The sequence below is a fragment of the Coenobita brevimanus genome, chromosome 34 (genome assembly GCF_032717465.1).
Source record: "Coenobita brevimanus isolate Jiangsu-jjx chromosome 34, ASM3271746v2, whole genome shotgun sequence".
In the NCBI taxonomy this organism is placed as follows: domain Eukaryota; kingdom Metazoa; phylum Arthropoda; class Malacostraca; order Decapoda; family Coenobitidae; genus Coenobita; species Coenobita brevimanus.
Window position 1 is genome coordinate 6,500,485 of NC_136987.1, and position 23,523 is coordinate 6,524,007.

General features: G+C 44.5%; 1 protein-coding gene across 1 annotated transcript in view; it reads left to right on the forward strand.

Moving 5' to 3' along the window:
- Positions 1-23,523, forward strand: part of LOC145396090 (protein O-mannosyl-transferase TMTC1-like) — a 170,788-nt gene that overhangs the window by 48,959 nt on the left and 98,306 nt on the right. The window lies entirely within an intron of this gene.

Genomic DNA, 23,523 nt, shown 5'->3' on the forward strand with positions numbered 1-23,523 from the left:
TTTTAGCTTTCATTTCCTGTCCAGATACGAGTGCAGCTTTCTTTTATTAAATTTTGGTCCATATCACAGCAATACCACGTTTATACACGCAAAAAAAAATCTTGCATCAGTGCAAGAAATGGCAGGCCAGTTGTAATTTGTGGCTAGTCAATATTCCCACCGTCATTACCAACATTCCTGCACTATTTATTTATATGTAACTCTCCTGTGAGTGTTATTGTTTGGGATTTGGCTTCTCTTGTCATTAAATCTCTTCTGATAACCTAAAAAAAAGTCTTGGGGTGTAGGAGGGACTGAAATGCCCAGAGACTCTTCTGTGGTGGCCACTTGTCAGAGGATGTGACTTCAGGCGCTAGAGAGACAGACAGAGAGATAGACAGATAGATAGATAGAAGATAGATAGATAGGTAGATAGGTAGATAGATACTAGTCACATTGATGGATGGATGGATAGAAAGATATATAGATAGAAAGGTAGGTAAAGACAGAAGATAGATAGATAGATACTAGAGGTATGGATGGACAGATAGATAGATATGCAGTAGATAGTACGCACACCGATGGACAGATAGAGATATATATAGATACCAGAGACGTGTGGATAGAGAGATAGACTGATTGATTGATACTAGAGACAGATGGATGGATAGATAGACAGATTGATATGTAGAGTTAGGCAGACAGACAAACAGACAGACAGACAGATAAATAGACAGATAAAATTCCATTGATAAATAGATAGATAGATAGGTAGACAGATGCTAGACAGACAGATGGATGGATGGATGGATAGACAGACATAGCTGGATATACAGTATAGGCAGATTAAATTACACTTGTATATAGATCCATTGTGGTAGGTGAGGGCACTCACCATCCACTCACTCGATGTAGTGCTGCTCTTGGGTGTCTGCCCTTTCCTCTCTTCCATCTTTCTTTCCTTCCATCCTCTTCTGTCTTTCTTTCCTTCATTCTTTCCTTGTCCTTTTGCCTACGGGTGACTTTACACTCCCTCTTCTGTCTTTCTTTCCTTCATTCTTTCCTTTTCCTTCTGCCTGTGGGTGACTCTACACTGAATGACAAGCCAAATGGTTTCCTGTACACCAGGAAACCATTTAACTACGCTGGGTGGTAACCATATAGCCAAATTTTGGCACCTTGTGGTTTAGTGGGTAATTATTGCGCTCCAATCGGATTGAGCCGGTGAAGGTTTATATCCAAGGAGTGGTTAGGGTTGATTGCTCATGTAATGCCACTCAGGGATGAGTGAGGCTGGTCACTCTTATCTTAAATGTCGAGACCAACTGCCTAGCCCCGGGCTCCTACGCTCCTCATGGGGCAATGTAGGATTGGATGATGGTTGGATAGATATAGATCCATCCCTTGTGACACCGCAAACTCCTTCTCATCTCCCTCTATCAAAACTGGTAATTTCTGTAAACATTCCCGTTTTGGAAAGTCATTTGCAATAAACATGACTCCCACACTGCACATAAATCACTCTCTTATAACTGTGATTTTCTGAGGGTACCAATAGTCCCTACATTCCACGTTTGTTGAAGAAGCTGTGTGGATGGTGTAAGGTGTGTTAGTGTGTGTGTGGAGGGGGAAGGAGGGGGGATTGCGTGGGTATGGCAGTGTGTTGTGTGTGAGGTGGGGCATTGTGGTGTGACAGTGTGAGGAGGCAAAATGTGAGATGGGGCAGTGTGTGGTGTGGCAATGTGTGATGGGTGGTGTGTGTGGTGTGGTAGTGTGTAATGTGCTGCTATGTGGTGTGGCATTACAGTGTGGCAGTATGTGGTGTGGCAACGTGTAGTATGGCAGTATGTGGTGTTCTTCTGTGAGGTATGTTAGTGTGTGCTGAAGTAGTGTAGTGAGGCAGTGTGAGGTGGGAGTATGTAACGTGGCAGAGTGGTTTGTGTGTGTGTGTGTGTGTGTGTGTGTGTGTGTGTGTGTGTGTGTGTGTGTGTGTGTGTGTGTGTGTGTGTGTGTGTGTGTGTGTGTGTGTTTCTACATTCGACTCATACAATACAGATCCTGTTTTCAAGATCCAAAAGTCCACTACCATGATAACAATGAGCTGAGTTCCAGAAATTTTCACACAGGGTCGTTATTCACATTATTTATACACACATCAAGCTCGTTTCTATTTCTTAGACACACATAAATAATCCTCCATTCTTACACACACACACACACACACACACACACACACACACACACACACACACACACACACACACACACACACACAGCCAGAACCCTAGAATCGTGATTTCCTGTTTCTCCACTACCATCACCACTGTCATTATTTCAGTCCCCACAGGCATCACCACTACAAGACATGTCAGTCACAAGTCTTATCACCACCCTCGTTATAATCACCATTGTTCTTACTAAAATGCCCGCGACCGGACCTTCCGCCCCGCCACCCCCCACACCACCACCGGGCCACCACCACCCCACCACCCGAGGAGGAGATAACGGTCAGGTTAGTGACCCGGGACAAGAGGGTCATCCAACCATCACTGACCTGGGCCCCTTCTTCCCGCAACTACCTCAACACCAGGTGAGCCTAGACCCGCAACAAGTTACACGGCGGGCTAACCATCGACAGCAGTGGGGTGGGACTGATACGTCAGTCCCTCGTAGTCTTGTGGTGACGACCACAACTTCACCCCAACGGGACAGGAGGTCCCTAGGTGAGCCACGGGGTGTTTCCACCTACTGCCACCGCGAGCCACGAGGAAGTCCCTTCCTCTGCCGCAGTAACCCAGGTGAGCCACGAGGGGCTTGTCTCCTCTGCCACAGTGAGCCACGAGGGCGTAATACCCTCTGCCACTATCAGGACAGGAGGTCCTTTGACGAGAGAAGAGAGCCCTCTATAACAAATAGGGCAGGAGGCCCAATAGTGGATTGTACGGGGCTCACGCCCCTAGCCACTCTAAGGGTAAGAGACCCTCACACACCGCCACAAGTGGGTCCCAGGACCGATCAACCTGGTGCCACGGCAATTATAAAGACAGGAGAGAGAGTCGCCTTTGTGCTACCCTCCATAAGTGTAAGAGAGACCACGGCCTCCGTGTGTCCTCTAGAGCCAGCTAACTCCTGCAGGAGTAGCCGGACACCACTCGGGGGAGTTACCCCTAAAGTGTCACCAGAACAGAGGCCTGGTCCCAGTCGGGACCTACCTCCTACCCCATGGAAATTCTTGTCGTCCCCAGGTACCAGCGGGAGACAGGCCGCAGCCACACCTGACGGCGCATCCCCCGGTAGACTTCAGCAGTCCTCGGACCCCTAGGCGAGCCCGGCAACCCGTCAACGCCGACCTCCCCCTGCCGCAGACCCTACGACGTCAGGCCCGTCTGCTACACCTGTTTGGCCCCAGTCCCTAGGGCCAACACAGACAGGCCTCCCTTCACAGTGACCAGAGGAGGGCCTACAACAGGTCGAGACCCCAGGCAAGAGGGTCTCCCTGCACCGTGACCAGAGGAGGACCTACAACAGGTCGAGACCCCAGGCAAGAGGGTCTCCCTGCACCGTGACCAGAGTGGGGACCTACACCTTACAGTGACAAAGTGATATCGCCCCAGAAACTCGGGCAAGAATAGTGACATCCCCTTCCCTGTAGTGATCCAGTGACAGAGTGAACCAGCGGGATTACACCAAAAAGTGTCCATAAATACCTTCCCCTAACAAAGACTATAAGTTCTGGGTTCATCCAAACAGTGCTATCCCAAAGTCCAATCTAGAGTAGTCCCCCCCCCTTGTCAGTGTACGCGCGGGTGAGAGTTGCCGCGCCGAACCTAAACAGTGAACTCTAGTGCTCTACCTCCCTTGCTAACTTATAGTAATAATCCCTCCTCGGCTCATCAAGCCCAGACATCTCCATTGCCCCGACACGCTAAGACCTTTTGTACTTTGATACAAGTGAATCCCATCCACTTACGGACTCTTAACCTATTATAAAGCATAATTAAGGAGTGTGTGAATATCCCATATTACATTAACGTAACTCTGTATGTCTGTATCCTCTGTTTATAATACCATCCTATGTGATATTGTTAAGGTGTTGTAATTAAGGTAATAGATGTGTTAAAGGTGGACTGCCTAGTTTTTATGTCCTGTTCCCTTGTTAGTGCATTACTTCCGGTCCGGAAAAAGGACCCCGTTCAGTAGCTAGTGTCTTTAGTACGAGGAGTCGGCCTAAAAACACTCAGCATAACACTGGTGGCAAGCGGTGGTTCTGGATCCGAGTAACGCACGAGGGAACGTTAAAGGAAACCTTGCACAATGGCAGCTAAACCGCACATTCAATTACCAAAATTCAACCCGGACCAATGTGACATGGATGTTTATTTGGACATGGTCAAACCCCTTTTAGACATAGGATTTGAATCAGATAAGGAGAAAATTGCAGTCACACTACCGAATCTGGGGAAAATTATCATCAATGTCATACCAAAAGTAGTCCCAGAACTGTCATGGGACCAGTTCACGCAAATTGTGAAAGAGGCAGTGACGCCATCTCTGGGCACAGTTGTAGCTTTTTCGCAATTAGACGCCCTCACATACGACGGAAACCTCGATGACACCTTCATCCAGGCTAGGCGGCTCGTCACCGCTGCGTACCCGGGCACAGACGCAAAAACCCGGGAACAACTCATATTCCACAAGCTCCTCAGGACCCTCCCCGGTTTCATTAAAGACCACTTCACAATACATGAACCGACGGGAGACCTGGATAAAGAAATCAACCAAATAAGGCGCCTTCTAGCCGTCCACTCCTCCCCCAAACGCATCGGCGACATCGTACAATTCCTCACGGACCTCACCCCTGTAAATCCGTGGGAATTTTCTCCTTGCTGCCCGGAGTGCCCAATCCACGACATTCGTGAACAGCTAAAAGCTGCCTGGCACAGCAGAGCAACACAAGAGCGCCTACAGGCCTCCCCACCATGCGCCGATTGCCCCCAGCCTCACAGCAGGAAAGCGGGACGAGGAAAGCACAGAAGGCGCCCTCTCACTGCCCCCGCGCCCCGCCGTAATGACGGGGGCCACCTCACATCTCTCCCAGTCTATGACAGGGAAAAACATCATCTTTCCTTTTCCTCTCCTCTCACTGCCTCTTCTATTTTGCCCTCCCCTATTCCTACCCCTATTCCTAACCTTCCCACCTCACACACCACTCTCTCCACTACTACCGCCTCCCCCCTGCCTATTCCTCCCCAACACAAAGCCTGCCTCCCCCTTCACAGACCCCCTAGAACCTTTACCTCATCTTCCCCTAACCTACTTCCCAAAACTGCCTCCTGTCTACTCCCTCCCACCTACCACCCCGCACCACCCACCACCATCACTTCCCCGCCACTCATTTTCCCCGCCAACACAGCCAACTCATTCGCCTTCCCTATCACACCATCCTCCCCTTCACCCTCACCTCCGCCTGCATCTCCTTCGGCTACACCACCTCCTCCAACCCACCACTCCCAATCACCGCCCGCTACGCCCACCACCAACACCGCACCACACCACCCATCACCAACTCCCACCTTCACCGTGGAAACAACCACCACCACCGTACCACCACAACTCCCACCACACCCCACTCGCACCCCACCACACACCGCCCCACGCAACACATCACCCACCAACTCCCCACGTGCCCAACCACCATCACCGCCGACGCCCACCCTCACCACCACGACCACCAGATCACGACGCACCTTCCGCCCACCACCTACATACACCCCCACACCTCCATCTCCCCCCCATCCTGCTCCCCATTTCCCAACACATGCCACCCACACCCCAAACACCACCCCCATTACCCTCCCCCTTCATCAAGCATCGTGGAAACCAACGAGGAAAATTGAGAGCGTACTATGGCGCCTCCACGACCGCCCACCCATCAGGATCCGACGGACACCCCAGCTTCTCCGCCTCCTGCGCCAGACAAACCGACCATCCTCCATCCGTCTCTCTTTCAACCCCCACCGAGAGCCAGACACCATGACCAACCACTGGACGAACCTCATGCAACACCTCACCCCGGTCCACCAGACGCTCACTTCCATCACCTACCACCTGCAGTCACGGGGTCGTGACTTTTTCACGAACGACGGTGGTAAAATGCCCGCGACCGGACCTTCCGCCCCGCCACCCCCCACACCACCACCGGGCCACCACCACCCCACCACCCGAGGAGGAGATAACGGTCAGATTAGTGACCCGGGACAAGAGGGTCATCCAACCACCACTGACCTGGGCCCCTTCTTCCCGCAACTACCTCAACACCAGGTGAGCCTAGACCCGCAACAAGTTACACGGCGGGCTAACCATCGACAGCAGTGGGGTGGGACTGATACGTCAGTCCCTCGTAGTCTTGTGGTGACGACCACAACTTCACCCCAACGGGACAGGAGGTCCCTAGGTGAGCCACGGGGTGTTTCCACCTACTGCCACCGCGAGCCACGAGGAAGTCCCTTCCTCTGCCGCAGTAACCCAGGTGAGCCACGAGGGGCTTGTCTCCTCTGCCACAGTGAGCCACGAGGGCGTAATACCCTCTGCCACTATCAGGACAGGAGGTCCTTTGACGAGGGAAGAGAGCCCTCTATAACAAATAGGGCAGGAGGCCCAATAGTGGATTGTACGGGGCTCACGCCCCTAGCCACTCTAAGGGTAAGAGACCCTCACACACCGCCACAAGTGGGTCCCAGGACCGATCAACCTGGTGCCACGGCAATTATAAAGACAGGAGAGAGAGTCGCCTCTGTGCTACCCTCCATAAGTGTAAGAGAGACCACGGCCTCCGTGTGTCCTCTAGAGCCAGCTAACTCCTGCAGGAGTAGCCGGACACCACTCGGGGGAGTTACCCCTAAAGTGTCACCAGAACAGAGGCCTGGTCCCAGTCGGGACCTACCTCCTACCCCCGGGAAATTCTTGTCGTCCCCAGGTACCAGCGGGAGACGAGGCCGCAGCCCACACCTGACGGCGCGTCCCCCGGTAGACTTCAGCAGTCCTCGGACCCCTAGGCGAGCCCGGCAACCCGTCAACGCCGACCTCCCCCTGCCGCAGACCCTACGACGTCAGGCCCGTCTGCTACACCTGTTTGGCCCCAGTCCCTAGGGCCAACACAGACAGGCCTCCCTTCACAGTGACCAGAGGAGGGCCTACAACAGGTCGAGACCCCAGGCAAGAGGGTCTCCCTGCACCGTGACCAGAGTGGGGACCTACACCTTACAGTGACAAAGTGATATCGCCCCAGAAACTCGGGCAAGAATAGTGACTTCCCCTTCCCTGTAGTGATCCAGTGACAGAGTGAACCAGCGGGATTACACCAAAAAGTGTCCGTAAATACCTTCCCCTAACAAAGACTATAAGTTCTGGGTTCATCCGAACAGTGCTATCCCAAAGTCCAATCTAGAGTAGTCCCCCCACCCCCCTTGTCAGTGTACGCGCGGGCGAGAGTTGCCGTGCCGAACCTAAACAGTGAACTCTAGTGCTCTACCTCCCTTGCTAACTTATAGTAATAATCCCTCCTCGGCTCATCAAGCCCAGACATCTCCATTGCCCCGACACGCTAAGACCTTTTGTACTTTGATACAAGTGAATCCCATCCACTTACGGACTCTTAACCTATTATAAAGCATAATTAAGGAGTGTGTGAATATCCCATATTACATTAACGTAACTCTGTATGTCTGTATCCTCTGTTTATAATACCATCCTATGTGATATTGTTAAGGTGTTGTAATTAAGGTAATAGATGTGTTAAAGGTGGACTGCCTAGTTTTTATGTCCTGTTCCCTTGTTAGTGCATTACTTCCGGTCCGGAAAAAGGACCCCGTTCAGTAGCTAGTGTCTTTAGTACGAGGAGTCGGCCTAAAAACACTCAGCATAACACTTACCGTCATCATTATCATTATTATCACCATTATCAATATCTCTCCTCTATTACCAACGTCTTCATTGCTACTACTATCAACCTCATCATTACCACCACTCATCATCGTCATTGCCACTTCTATCACCATCATCAATATCTTTCCTCCATTATCACCATCATCATTGCTATTACTGTCACCATCATCAATGCTACTACTGTCACCATCATCAATGCTACTATTATCACCATCATCATTACCACTACTATTATCATCATTATTACTATCACCATCATCATCACTACTACTGTCACCATCATCATTATCACCATCACAACTAACTTCCCAGCTGTGTTTTGTGGATCTCAGTTACTCACTTTCGAGACAGTAAGAGGCCTAAAAATCATACTGTAATTATTATGGAAGCAACGAGGAAATTTTCGGAGGGACAGAGGAAATGATGGAACACTGAGTTGAATAATATGAAGGCTTTATCACTGGGGTATACTTATGGATGTTTTAACTGTATCAATGGGGTATATTTGTGGATGTTTTAACTGTATCAATGGGGTATATTTGTGGATGTTTTAACTGTATCAATGGGGTATACTTGTGGATGTTTTAACTGTATCAATGGGGTATACTTATGGATGTTTTAACTGTATCAATGGGGTATATTTGTGGATGTTTTAACTGTATCAATGGGGTATACTTGTGGATGTTTTAACTGTATCAATGGGGTATACTTATGGATGTTTTAACTGTATCAATGGGGTATATTTGTGGATGTTTTAACTGTATCAATGGGGTATACTTGTGGATGTTTTAACTGTATCAATGGGGTATATTTGTGGATGTTTTAACTGTATCAATGGGGTATATTTGTGGATGTTTTAACTGTATCAATGGGGTATATTTGTGGATGTTTTAACTGTATCAATGGGGTATATTTGTGGATGTTTTAACTGTATCAATGGAGTATACTTGTGGATGTTTTAACTGTATCAATGGGGTATATTTGTGGATGTTTTAACTGTATCAATGGGGTATACTTGTGGACTTTTTAACAATATCAATTAGACATGCCTGTAAATGCTGGAACTTACTTTGTGTAGACCAGTACATACGATAATGAATGTGATTTGATAAAGATGAATTCAGTTTTCTGGCATTACCTCCACTAGGTAGGGTAACAGTGAGCATTAATATTAAAAATCCGGCCATTGCTTGCATGAAAACATACAAGAAAACGATGCTACGTGGCAGATTAAGTTCGTTAGGAAGATATGTTGAGGAGATTATGATATAGACTTGGTTTTGCAAGGTTAGGGTAGGGAAAGTTGTTAAATTAGTGGGGTTAAATCTGGTTAGGTTAGGTTTGGTTAATGAAGGAAGGAATTGTTGGAACAGATGGGAAAGTTAAGTTGGATGAAGTTTGGCCAAGCGATACGATTGGGGTACTTAGAAAGGCTAGGTAAGTTGGAAACGAACTGTGAGATGGAAAGGTTAGACTGAATGGAAAGGTTAGGTTTGGTCAGAGAGCTCAGGATTATGAACTTAGATGACATTTTTTATATTCAGCTTCGAAAACATCTCTAGCTATAAATGGGTCAGAAACAGCCACTATTCTCCTCTTTAGTGCCATGATAACCTACGTATTTTTATCCTTGGTACGCTGACCGATTTTCCAGAGCACCGGATATCCCTGTTCGACTGAAGGGAATGATCAGCTGTTTTACAAGAATTAATTTTCACATAACTCTGAGTACCATTGACAGGAAAAAGTAAAATGGGGTATCGGTCAGCGAGAAGTTATGTAAATGGCATCGTTGAGAGGGGAACTGCTGCTTTTACGTTAACTTGGTCCAGAACTGCTATCTCTCCACCGTAAATGCCGAGTTTAACAATTGGTCAACACTCGGATATGATCCTAATCACGAAGAAGTGCAATGGGAAGAATTTATAGCCATAGTATTGTTTGTTTATGCCACTGAGCTACGTGGAATAAGCTGAAAATGTAACAAAAATCTGGGCCAAGTTAATGTGAAAGGACTATATTGCAAGCAAGCATAGCACATCCTGATCAGCATTAGGTAAATACTATACTATTCTTACTATAACCTGGCCCAGATGTTCGTCCTGTTACAGCTTATTTCATGTAGTTTAGAGGCAGAAAAGACAATACTACCGCTCTTCATATTTTTCGTATCACTTCTTTGTAACACCATATTCTGCTGTTAATCTATTGGTACAGTTCAGCATTCAAGACGACGAGAGGGAAAATTTAGGCCAAGTAGGAGTACAGCAAACTTAAAACCGCACAGGGCAATCACTGACCATTCCCTGTGACCTTGACCTTTGCTTGCTTGTTCTCAAAATTCATTTCATCTCTAGCTTACCCTAAACCTTTCCCATCGAATTTGGCCATAACTGGATAAAGCCTTTTTAAGTTGACCTTGCCATGTGACCTTGACCTTTGACCCACTGTTCTAAAATAAAATAGGTTAACCCCTTCAACCCATCCACCAAGTTTGGATAATATAATCAAAACTACTTTAGTTATTTTATTCACACACGAACTCTCACGTGCCGTATTTTGACCTTGCCTTGTGACTTTGATCTTTCTCTGATTGACCGATTGTTCTTGATACTGACTTGCTTCACTGTTTTCTTATCCTCAACCCTTTCACCAAGTTTGGCCAAAATCGGATTAAAACTGCAGCCCGGTCCATTACTGTGTACTTACAACTCAGTCCATTATTTCCCATGTACAACTCGGTCCATTACTTCCTACGTACAACTCGGTCCATCAAATCTCACTTACAACTCGGTCCATTACTTCCTACGTACAAATCGGTCCATTACTTCTCACGAACAACTCGGTCCATTACACACACGGTAACAGAAAAAGATGTTTAGATGCTTTCACCACTTAATTATTTGCGTCTATGGCTATCACTTAGACGTTGTGTTGAGAGAGAGAGAGAGAGAGAGAGAGAGAGAGAAATAGGCGTACAGAGGAGCATTCAGAGAGAAGGCTATACGTCTGGAGTTAAAAGGTTAAGTATAAAAGCGTAGACCAAAAAGTAAACATTTCCTTATTTTGTATACTCCAGATAATGGCCTATATTCTCCCTAACACCTCTTCGTAAGCGATTTATTTTGATTATTTACATTTTCTATCCCCTTCTGTGTTATTTAAATCATTCTAATGTCACAACACTTCATGAATAACGTACAAAAATACATTACCCGGCCGTATCCAAAAATAAATCGCTAAGGATGAGGTGCTAGGGAGCCTTCTCAAGCTACGAGGATATGGATCAAAGAGTTATATATTAATAGTATAGATATGGCAAAAGAAAATATGAATAGAGTATCGTTAAAAGGGTGAGGGTGCGAGGGTGGGAGGGATATAAGAGGGGTGAGGGGTGAGGGTGGGAGGGAAATAGGAGGGGTGAGGGGTAAGGGTGGGAGGGAAATATGAGGGGTGAGGGTGGGAGGGAAATATGAGGGGTAAGGGTGGGAGGGAAATATGAGGGGTGAGGGTGGGAGGGAAATATGAGGGGTGAGGGTGGGAGGGAAATATGAGGAGTGAGGGTGGGAGGGAAATATGAGGGGTGAGGGTGGGAGGGAAATATGAGGGGTGAGTGGTGAGGGGGGAGGGGAAGAAATCAAATCGGAAGAGAATGTTTACGTGTCGTGCAATTGTTTTCATTATCGCCAGCCTTTAGAAGACGGAGCGATAATGTTTTTGCCTGCCTCTGTGTGTGTGTGTGTGTGTGTGTGTGTGTGTGTGTGTGTGTGTTCCCATCATATCTCATGAACGGCTTGAGCTATCAACACAAAACTTTCAGGGTATAAAGATGTGGCTAAAATCTTGGACTTGGCCAACAGCATATTCTGGCAGGCGATTAGCACTCGGCTCCGAATGTATTTCTTTCATTTACAACCTGGGGAAATCTCTGTTCATTTCCTAGAAGACTTGAAAGTATTGTAGTAAAAGTCTAAGGCTGGAAAAGGCCGTGGGTCTCCCAGGACGCCGCAGTTTAAGTCCAAGGTCCCTATTCTATTCGGATGAGGAAGCTCCCTAACACATATTCCTAAGTGATTCATTTTGTTAATCTGACTGCTTTCTTCGGTGTTCAGTGAATCCTTCCATTATCGCCATACCCTACATAAATAACGTACAAAAAGAATAGCCAGGCATATCCAACAATAAATCGCTAAGGATGTGGTGTCAAGGAGCTTCCTCAACCCTAGACTACGGTAATATGGCTCCTAGTCCTTCATGTCCCAAGTTCTATAAGACCCGAGAGAAACAACCAATGATTCTCTCTCTCTCTCTCTCTCTCTCTCTCTCTCTCTCTCTCTCAACCACTTCACTCTAGCGACATCATTTTTCATGTTTATAACTCTGAAAGATGATTTTATATACCATAGGGGAGAATTTTCTGATTGGCAGAGCTCAATATAGCCCTAATCAACGCCCGTATCTCTCTCTCTCTCTCTCTCTCTCTCTCTCTCTCTCTCTCTCAGGAAGCAACAGCAATAAACATAAATCATTTTCCCGGAATAAAAGCAGTTAAATCATTAGTTGCCTTCAGGTTGGAACTGGAGAACACCTTGCACCCTTTCCTAAGCGATTTATTATTCCATGTTACATCACGTCATTCTCTCGTACAGTATGTTGTCAATGCAAAGTATGTCGATAAAGAAAATAAATGACTCAAAGAGAATATTAAGGGGTGATACTCAAGATAATTCGCTGAGGAAGAGTTGCTACGAAGCTAACGTGAATGCAACGTGCGAAGATAAAATAAATATAAGGAAAGTACCGAGGAACATTAAGGTGAAATAAGCAAAATAAATCGCCAAAGAAGGGGCGCTACGTAATTTCATGTACCAAGGTCACTGCAAAGAACGAAAATAATAAACAGGTAACCTACAGTAAATATAAAACCACTGAGAGATTATTAAGGTGAAAAATAAAAAAAAATAAATCGCTAAAGGAAAAACGCTACGAAGTCTCCCATACCAAACTGACTAGGGTTCCATGTATATTATGATTTTTTTTTTTTCGGCTGTACAGGTAGGTTCAAAACTCAAAATTCCGATTATTTGTTATACAGGGGAGTAATATCGATAGCTTTAAAATATTTTCCGTTCATTTTGGCTACATGGAGGCTATTTGTTTGTGGCCACCCTTTACGGGATAAAGGCGTCTGGCAATAGACTGATGGATAGATGAATACTCTGTTTTGTGGGGGCGTCCTTCTCACCCCGCCCCCCTTCTCACCACACCACACCTCACATTACCACACTAATCACCACACCACACCATACTGCGCCACAACACTCTAACATATCAACACACTGATCTACACTACACCACACCACACCACACCACATCTCACAGTACCACCATGATCTCAACAGCACCACACCACACCATACTACTCCATAAGACGTTGACACATTAACACACTAATCCACACTACCACACCACACCACACCACACCTCACCTTACCACACCACACCACCATCCCACACCTCACCACACCACGCCACCTCACCACACCTCACCTCACCTCACCTCACCTCACCTCACCTTACCACACACCACACCACCACACCACACAACACCACACCACATCATCCAGGGCATCCGGTGGCAGGGTACACGATGCCTCGGCCTCTGAAGACAGAAGCACAGGGCGTAACGACTGCATCTGTACTGCTTATTTTGATAGATGGATGGATAGGTGACATGTAGATGTGTATGGTATGTAGCAGGACTTCTAGGCCTTGGGAGCTGCTGTGAAGCCTATACCCAGAGTCGGACACATAAAGAGAAAGAGAGAGAGAGAGAGAGAGAGAGAGAGAGAGAGAGAGAGAGAGAGAGAGAGAAAGAGAGAGAGACGGACAGACAGACAGAGATAGACAGACAGACCGACAGAGACGGATAGAGAGAAAGACGGATAGGCAAACTGACAGACAGGCAGGGAGGGAGGGAGGGAGAGAATGAGAGGGAAGGGGAGAGAAATATGACCATACAACTTAACTACATCCTCAATTACACTGCCTCTACTTCCACACCTTGCTCTGTGTCAATCTCACCTTATCAAACCGCCCTACCCCACTTACACACCTTAGGCACTTCATTTCTAACACTCTCGCCCTTAGCAGGTCTTTAGCGTTATTAGTAAGATATCACTGGGTTGTATGAAAGGGCAGTAAACACTTTTAAGAAAATTTAATCATGCTTTGTTTCTTATCATGATTAGAATCGAACCTGGGACTGTAAAATCAGTAGCCTTCACCTCTTGATCTCCATCTCTCCTCCGACTGGTTAAAATTATATATAAGGCTTAAATCAGACTAAAAGGTTAACTGCCAAAAAGCTTAATACAACGACAGTGCACTGCTAGCAAAACATATTCCTGTATGTTACATGCATATTTCAGCGTCGCCCCCACATACCCAGTCCCCAGTGCACAGAACTACACACCTCTCACACCCTCCCCCCACACGACCAACACACTGTGTGCTAATTCACCTCGTGTGTCAAGCCTGTGTGGTGCCTGCAAACTTTTCTCCCCTCTTTATGATCTTAATATTTTTGTGTCGCGTTGTGTTTACTCGCTGTACCGTTCCTTGTGGGGCACAACAAAGGTACAACTTTTTAATACTACACTCTCTTTGTGCTTATATATATATATATATATATATATATATATATATATATATATATATATATTGCCAGACGCCTCAATCCCGTTTGGGGTGGCCACAAACAAATCGCCTCCAAGTCACCCTGTCCCCCGCCATTTCACTCCCCTGCTCCCAACTCACACCCCCCTCTCTCATATACCTCTCCACCCCATCTCTCCATCTCATCCTCGGCCTCCCCCTTCCTCTTTCCCCCTCCACCTCACTCACATACACTCTCTTCGTCAGTCTTTCACCCTCCATCCTCTCCACATGGCCAAACCACCTCAGTGTGTTCCTCATAACGCTTCCTATCACATCCACATCCACACCACAACGCTCCTTCATATCCTCATTCGTCAGCCTGTCTCTCCATGTGACTCCACAGGCTCCTCTTAAATAACTCATTTCCACGGCTCTCACTCTTGACTTGTGTCCTTCCAACAACGTCCAAGCTTCACTTCTGTACGTTAGAATTGGTATCACAATACTGTCATGTAGTAACTTTTTCACTTCCATGCTCACTTCCCTGTTTCTTATCACTGCTTTCAAAGAACCAGCAACCTTTCTTCCCTGCTGTACCCTTTCAAGCACTTCAGAGAGAGATAATGAACACTTCAAGTGAGAATACTAAAATCACTACTGTCCCTCAAAGTTCCAGGTTCAAAACAAAAGAGTTAGGTAAAATTACAAGTTAAAGTTTAATGCTCAAACTAACAACTAAACATTCAGGACTCATAAGGATAATGTAATGGCAAAAACAGGTTAAATATATGGTTAACTGCAATAGCCTCTATTAACACGAAATTAGCAAGAGTAAATTTATCTAAGTCAGCCCTGATAAAATGAGAAAACCGGATAATGCTCAGTTAATGCAAGATATATTTTTACAGATACAAAATATTATTAATAATGGCTGACATCAAAAACTCTACATGAATCACAAAAACCTTACCAGGCCTACGAATTAACACTTTAGGCCATACAGCACAAGAAAAATGGCAACAACACTCATACTCAAATTATACAGCAGCTAGATGGTTGGAGACTTCCTGAGCACTCACAAAGATAATACACTATACAGGGGAGGACAGAGATGTGAACAAAATGAGGAGTAGATCTAAGTGGCCATTTATACAGAGACTGAGCTCATTATATAGGGGCTGGCAGAGCTTGATTCAAATTGCAAGAAGGACGCGCAATTGAAGCTATAGTGGGCAAAGAGTTGACAATCCTTCTCTGGACAACAGAAGGAACGACCTACTCTACTATAAGGGGGAGAAGGGGGAGTGAGGTAGAACACGCAAGCCTGGTCACTATGGAAGCCACGAGGCGAATCGTGATAAAAAATGCAGCATACTGTACATTAGAATTATACAAAGGATGATGAAATCATAGGCTATGTAACACCTCTCCACAAAGAAAAAGAAATTTACAAAGGAAATTTCTTATTACTCTAAAACAATCTGTCTAAAGTCTAGATAAGCAATCTGCAATAACATTTTCTTTCCCCTTGACATGTTGTATGTCTAATGAATACTCCTGAAGAAGTAGATTCCATCTTGTCAATCTCTGATTTTTATCTTTAAACTTACTAAGGAATTTCAGTGGGTTATGATAGGTATAAATGACTATGGGGTCAAAACCAGAATACAAATAAAATGAAAAATATGTGTAAACCCAAAATCAAGGCCAAAAGCTCTTTCTCAATAGTTGAGTAGTTCTTTTGAGATGGAGTGAACTTCTTACTGTAATAAGATACAGGGTGTTCAATACCCTGATCATCCTCTTGCAGCAAAAGAGCCCCAGCTCCTGTATCACTTGCATCAACAGCCATCTTAAAAGGCTTAGCAAAATTTGGAGTAGCGAGCACTGGCTGACTTAATAGGATAGCTTTAAGTTTACTGAAAGAGGATTCTCAGTTATCGGTCCAGACAAATTTAATTCCCTTTTTCAGTAGGTCTGTAAGTGGTGATACAAAAATTGAAAAGTTAAGAACAAATCTCCTGTAATAACATACCATTCCCAAAAATCTTTGTAGCTCTTTCCTACTTTTAGGTCTGGGAAGATCACTTATAACCTGAACCTTAGCTGCTGGTGGTGCAACGTGTCCATCACCAATTACGTACCCAAGGTACTGAACTTTAGCTTGACCAAACTCACACTTTGATAAATTAGCTACAAGATTAGCCTGAACCAAACACTCAAGAAATTTACTGACATGGCATAGGTGATCTTTCCAGTTGTCACTGAAGATTAATACGTCATCAATATAAACAACACACCCTGCCAAACCCTCTGTTACAACATTCATGAGCTTCTGAAAAGTGGCTGGTGCATTCTTCATACCATATGGCATTATAGAACATGCAAAAGTCTTTCCTAGTGTTACAAAACACGAGATCTCCTTAGCACGTCCAGTTATAGGTACTTGCCAGTATCCCTTTAACAAATCAAACTTACTTATGTACCTAGCCTTTCCAATCTTGTCTATGCAATCTTCCACGCGAGGGAGAGGGTAAGTGTCTGTTTTGGTTATCTGATTAACACGTCTGTAGTCGATGCAAAGCCGCTGTGACCCACCTGGCTTAGGGACTAGAGTAACAGGAGAACTCCACTTGCTCTGACAGGGCTCAATCATCTTGTGGTCCAACAGGTAGCCAAGCTCCTTCTCGATGAGAAGAACTTTCACTGGGTTCACACGGTAAGGAGGCAATTTAATTGGCTTTGCGTCTCCAACATCGACATCATACATCAACTCAGTGGTTCTTCCTGGAGTGTCACGGAACACTTGCGGGTACTCCTGCAGTAATGCCGAAAACTCCTGCCTTTCCTCGGGAGCTAGATGAGAAAGCTTAGTCTGGAGATCATTCATGATATCAGGATTCTTCCCCAAACTATCACTCAGGCTCATACTGCATGGGAAAGCTTCACTTGCAGACTCGGGTGGAACAGCTACAGTGCAAACTGGGTTATTTTCGTCCCGCCTGTGATATAACTTTAGCATGTTGATGTGACAAAGTTGCTTGTTCTTTCTACGATCTGGTGTGGCGATGACATAGTTGACATCACTGAGTTTCTTCTCCACGAAATAAGGACCACTAAACTTGGCTTGAAGAGGTTGCCCATGCACTGGTAGCAGAATCAAAACCTGATCTCCTGGCTGAAAGTGGCGTAACCTGGATTTCTTGTCATACCAAGTCTTCATCTTCTCCTGAGCAGCTCCTAATTCTCTCTCGCCAGCTGTAAAGCAGTGGACAGCCGTTCTTTGAACTTCATCACATACTCCAGCAGGTTGACGTCATCTTCCTCCGACAGCCAGCATTCCTTGAGTAGCTTAAGGGGTCCTCTTACTTCATGGCCAAACAGTAGTTAAAAGGGTGAGAAGCCCAGTGATTCATTTGGAGATTCTCTTGCGGCAAATACAACGAATGGAAGACCTTTATCTCAGTCTTTCTGATGTTCCAACCAGTATTTTCTGTGCATCGATTTGAGTATTTGATGATATCTCTCCAGTGCTCCTTGGGTCTGGGGATGGTAAGCTGAAGACGTGATCTGGGTAATGCCCAACTCTTTCAGAGACTGCTTGAAAACATTTGACATGAAATTACTTCCCCGGTCTGACTGTACCTTCTTGGGCAGACCAAACTTGGTGAAGAACCCTAGCATTTCCTTAACCACGTTCTTTGCTGAGATATTTCTAAGTGGAATGGCTTCAGGATAACGAGTAGCCATATCAATCAGGGTCAACACATAAGAAAATCCTGAAGAAGTCTTAGGAAGAGGGCCCACAATATCCACCAACACACGGGTGAATGGCGCCTCAAAAGGAGGAATGGGAACTAGAGGTGCAACCTTTTCGGTCTGATTACACTTCCCCACAACTTGACAGGTGTGACAAGACTTACAATACAAGGAAACATCTCTGAAGATACCTGGCCAGTAGAAGTGTTTCAAAATGCGTGCCACAGTCTTCCTCACTCCAAGGTGTCCTGCCAAACTGGAATCATGAGCCAATCTAATGATATCCTGCCTACAAACACGAGGGATGACAACTTGATGTACAACCTCCCATTCACAGTCGGCTGATGCTGTTGGGGGTCTCCACTTCCTCATAAGTACTCCTGACTTTATATAATAACAAGTAGAAGCACCAGCTGACTCTTCCTCACTGCAAGCAGAGTTAGCTAGACCTTTCAACTCAGAGTCAGCAACCTGCAACTCAACCAACTCTTGACGAGACAAATCATCAAAACTACGGGGTACTGCCTCATCTGGTGAGTGGTCCAAATTAGCAAGAAAAGTGTCAGCTAGGATAACATCATCATCATCATTATCCTCTAAATCACCAGTAATTTTAGACTTAGCCCTAGTGACAGCACATGCAGATAACACATCAGGGACATCACAGTCCTGGGCCGCAGTCACTGGTTCACTAGACAACTGATGAGCTAGACACACTTGACTTCCACCAATATCATTTCCAAGTAAGAAAGTTACACCTGACATTGGGAGTGTCTCAACCAACCCAACCATAACGGAACCATTAACAAAACCAGACTTTCACTCTGCACAGAGGGACAGAGAAGTAATTATTCCCTACAGCTTGTAAGATTACAGTTTCATCAGAGGAATTAACATTAGAGCTTAGAACACTGGTCAGCATAAGGGATTGGCAAACACCTGTATCACGATATATTTTAACTGATTTCCTGTCATTACTGTCTAGAGGACTGACAAAACCATCAGACAGGAAATTAGCACATGAACTCTTGAGAGTGTCAACCACGTTACTGCTCAAAAGAGGAGCTTCATAATGAGAATTTAATTTACCCCTCAAAGCAGGTTCAGTTAACTCAGTTAAAGAATTCTGGGAACTCTCAAGGGTGGACACTAGACCAATTGACTGAATATTTAAAGACTCCTTTTTGTTCACATCATGCTGTCTCCTGAAACATTTCTCTGTAGTATGACCAAGCTTACTACAATAAGTACATTTACTTTTCTGAAATCTAGAGGTGGAGCTGGTTTTTACTTCCTGAGAAACATCATCTTTATTCTCTTTCCTGTTACCTGTACTCCGAGTAGAGGCAACGTACTTACTCTCAGTTTTCATTTTTTCTTTAGAATATCTCTTGTGAGTGAGAACATATTCATCAGCTAAAACTGCAGCATCAGACAAATTATCTATTCTTTTCTCATCAAGATATAGGCTTACATCATTATTAATACACCTTTTGAAGTCCTCCAGCAAAATCATCTGCTTAAATTTATCAAAATTAGAATTTACATTCTTAGAATAGATAGATAGATAGAGACATTCTTAGAATTTAATCACTGCTCTAACAGATCTTCATTGATTTTTGCATACTCAACATGGGATTGCTTATCTTGCTTATAAGTTGTCCTAAATTTTACTCTATAGGCTTCAGGAACAAGCTCATAGGCCTTAAGAATCAAGCTCTTAACTACATCATAATTATCAGATTGATCCTGAGGCAAAGATGCATAAGTTACTTGAGCTTTACCGGTGAGAACAGTCTGTAGGAGTACTGGCCAATACTTTTTGGGCCAATTAAAACCTGTAGCTACCTTCTCAAACAACTGAAAATACTTTGTTAAATCAGATTCATTAAAAGGAGGGACAAGTTTAACATTTTTAGCCACATCAAAATCATCAGAGCCAGATGATCCAGTTCCACTTTGTTTCATGCGATACTCATGGTCTGCCTGAATCCTAGCAAGTTCAATTTGTGCCTCCTGAATACGAGCCTGAGACTCAGCCTGTGCCTGTGCCTCCTGAATACGAGCCTGAGACTCAGCCTGTGCCTGTGCCTCCTGAATACGAGCCTGAGACTCAGCCTGTGCCTGTGCCTCCTGAATACGAGCCTGAGACTCAGCCTCCTTAGGACGAGCCTCCTGCAGGGCTAGCTGTAACTTAGCTATTTCAATCTGCGTTTGCTCATCTGGAGGAGTTACATCAAACAAGCTTTTATTAATTATGCCAACAATTTGATCTTTAGAATGATGAGAGTGAACAGCAATTCCCAATTGTTGAGCAACAAGCTAAAGTTCATTCTTTGTTCTGTTTTCTACATCACACACTGTTTGCACATTTGACAAAAAATCTTTGGCTTCATCAAGAGTAGTAATAGTAGACATCATGAATAAATCACAGTCAAAAAATATCAAGCAATATCCTTATGATAATATCCTGAATATCCTAATAAGAGGTCGCCAAATTTATGTTACGGAACAGAGAGAGATAATGAACACTTCAAGTTAGAATACTAAAATCACTACTGTCCCGCAAAGTTCCAGGTTCAAAACAAAAGAGTTAGGTAAAATTACAAGTTAAAGTTTAATGCTCAAACTAACAACTAAACATTCAGGACTCATAAGGATAATGTAATGGCAAAAACAGGTTAAATATATGGTTAACTGCAATAGCCTCTATTAACACGAACTTAACAAAAGTAAATTTATCTAAGTCAGCCCTGATAAAATGAGAAAACCGGATAATCCTCAGTTAATGCAAGATATATTATTACAGATACAAAATATTATTAATAATGGCTGACATCAAAAATTCTACATGAATCACAAAAACCTTACCAGGCCTACGAATTAACACTTTAGGCCATACAGCACAAGAAAAATGGCAACAACACTCATACTCAAATTATACAGCAGCTAGATGGTTGGAGACTTCCTGAGCACTCACAAAGATAATATACTATACAGGGGAGGACAGAGATGTGAACAAAATGAGGAGTAGATCTAAGTGGCCATTTATGCAGAGACTGAGCTCATTATATAGGGGCCGGCAGAGCTTGGTTCAATTTGCAAGAAGGACGTGCAAATGAAGCTATAGGGGACAAAGAGTTGACAATCCTGCTCTGAACAACAGAAAGAACGACTTACTCTACTATAAGGGGGAGAAAGGGGAGTGAGGTAGAACACGCAAGCCTGGTCACTATGGAAGCCACGAGGCGAATCGTGATTAAACATGCAGCATACTGTACATTAGAATTATACAAAGGATGATGAAATCATAGGTTATGTAACTATATATATATATATATATATATATATATATATATATATATATATATATATATATATATATATATATATATATATATATATATATGGCCCATTTTTTTATTAACATGACCTGAATCGATATGGCTGATATGGAATGACCCGACAGATCTTTAATAATTGTCAAATACCTAATTGGACTAACATATCTTAATTGAACTACCGGTTTTAAATTAACCTGATCTGACCTGAAATGATCTGAATTGGCTGCACTAGATGGTTAAGACCTGAACTGACCTTGAGTCCTTCAATATACCTTATGGGATCTAAATGGATCTAAGTGGCTCTGAACATAAATGGACTGATTGAACCAAAATGAATATGACCTGACCTGGGAAGTTGTTATTCATCAGTAATATTCAAGTGATCACTTGATAGACCTGGACAGGAAACGGGATGTGCAGTGAGAGGCGGCGCCTCCAGTGCAGTTGCAACCTCTGTTTGTATATAACTGCTTCAGCCCGAGGATGTCGTCATTTTATATATATTGTGTCCACATGATTTTATTTTACTCGAGAAAGGTCCCTCTTACTGAAAGGGTTGATGAAGACTGTATTTCGAAAAGATAAACTACACCTAAATAAAATCGTCTGAAGGTAACAAGAATAAAAAGACATCACACTGCAGAGTACGGCGACAATGCCTCTTGTTGCTCCGTTTGATCGCTGTGCACAACATCGATTAATTTTCACATTTATCATCATCATCGTCAGCCCGAATCAGTCAGCTAATGAGCAAAGGCCTCTCTCATTTTTTTTTTTTTTTTTTTTTTTTATGTGCTCGACTCTGGGCATAGGCTTCTCAGCCTGCTCCCAAGGCCCAGTAGTCCTCCTACATATCGTACACCTCTACATGTCACCATTTCGGCGCTAACACCCACCGTCCATATTGAATACATGCTAGGACTGTCTCATACAGGACTGGTGTATTGGTATTAGCGGGGTATTTTTACGACATGTCGGCGGGTCTTCTGGTAGATTGGTAAAGTCTGCCGTAATGAAATTCAGATCCTTAAACTGGTCCCTGCCCCAGCGGAGATTTGAACCTGGGTCCGGTAGGACCGCAAGCCACCTCTCTACCGATTGAGCCACCGCCTACTCTGACCTGTTGGCTGTTGACCTGTTCCATTCAATTCCTACAAGTCTTCGAATCTCTCCTTGATGATCTCGCCATCTTGTCCTCTGTCTGCCTCATCATTCCTTCCCATATATCATGGTACCCAAATGGCAAAGGACCAACCAGCCAGTTCCCCTTGTTACTGAAAGTCAGAGAGGGCGGGGTCAGAACAGTGACGGGAAGGAGAGACGGCAGTGTATTGTCGACAGCATACTGTATTCGCAACCTTACCAGGGAAAGAGACCAAAGGAAAATATGGAGATGAAAGAAAAAGTTACAGGGAATGGGTAATGCAGGGAGGGAGGATGAAACCTTGTAAGGCTTCATGCAGCTTTATTTTTAGGAAATTAAAAAAATGTTTAATGAAAAAAGGGGACAGGATAAGGGAGGGCGTGGGGCGCTCCATTAACTGGGAAAAATATTATTACTCACAAGAACTAGCAGTACGTATAGAAGTTGGAAGTTCTTACCATTACAGTAGTGTTGAGAAGGAGCCAGGATTGTATGTTTAAAATATTGCTGGGACAGAGCACCTCACCCAAATAAACACTAAAATGGAGCAAACACACAAACTGTCAAGAAATCTTTGTTCATGAAATCTGTTAACTACATTGACAACAACTTACTCATTTAGAGCTACAGCAGGCAAAAGTGAAATTCAAAAAGTGTCGAATACACTTAGGTAAAGGCACCGAATCTATCAAG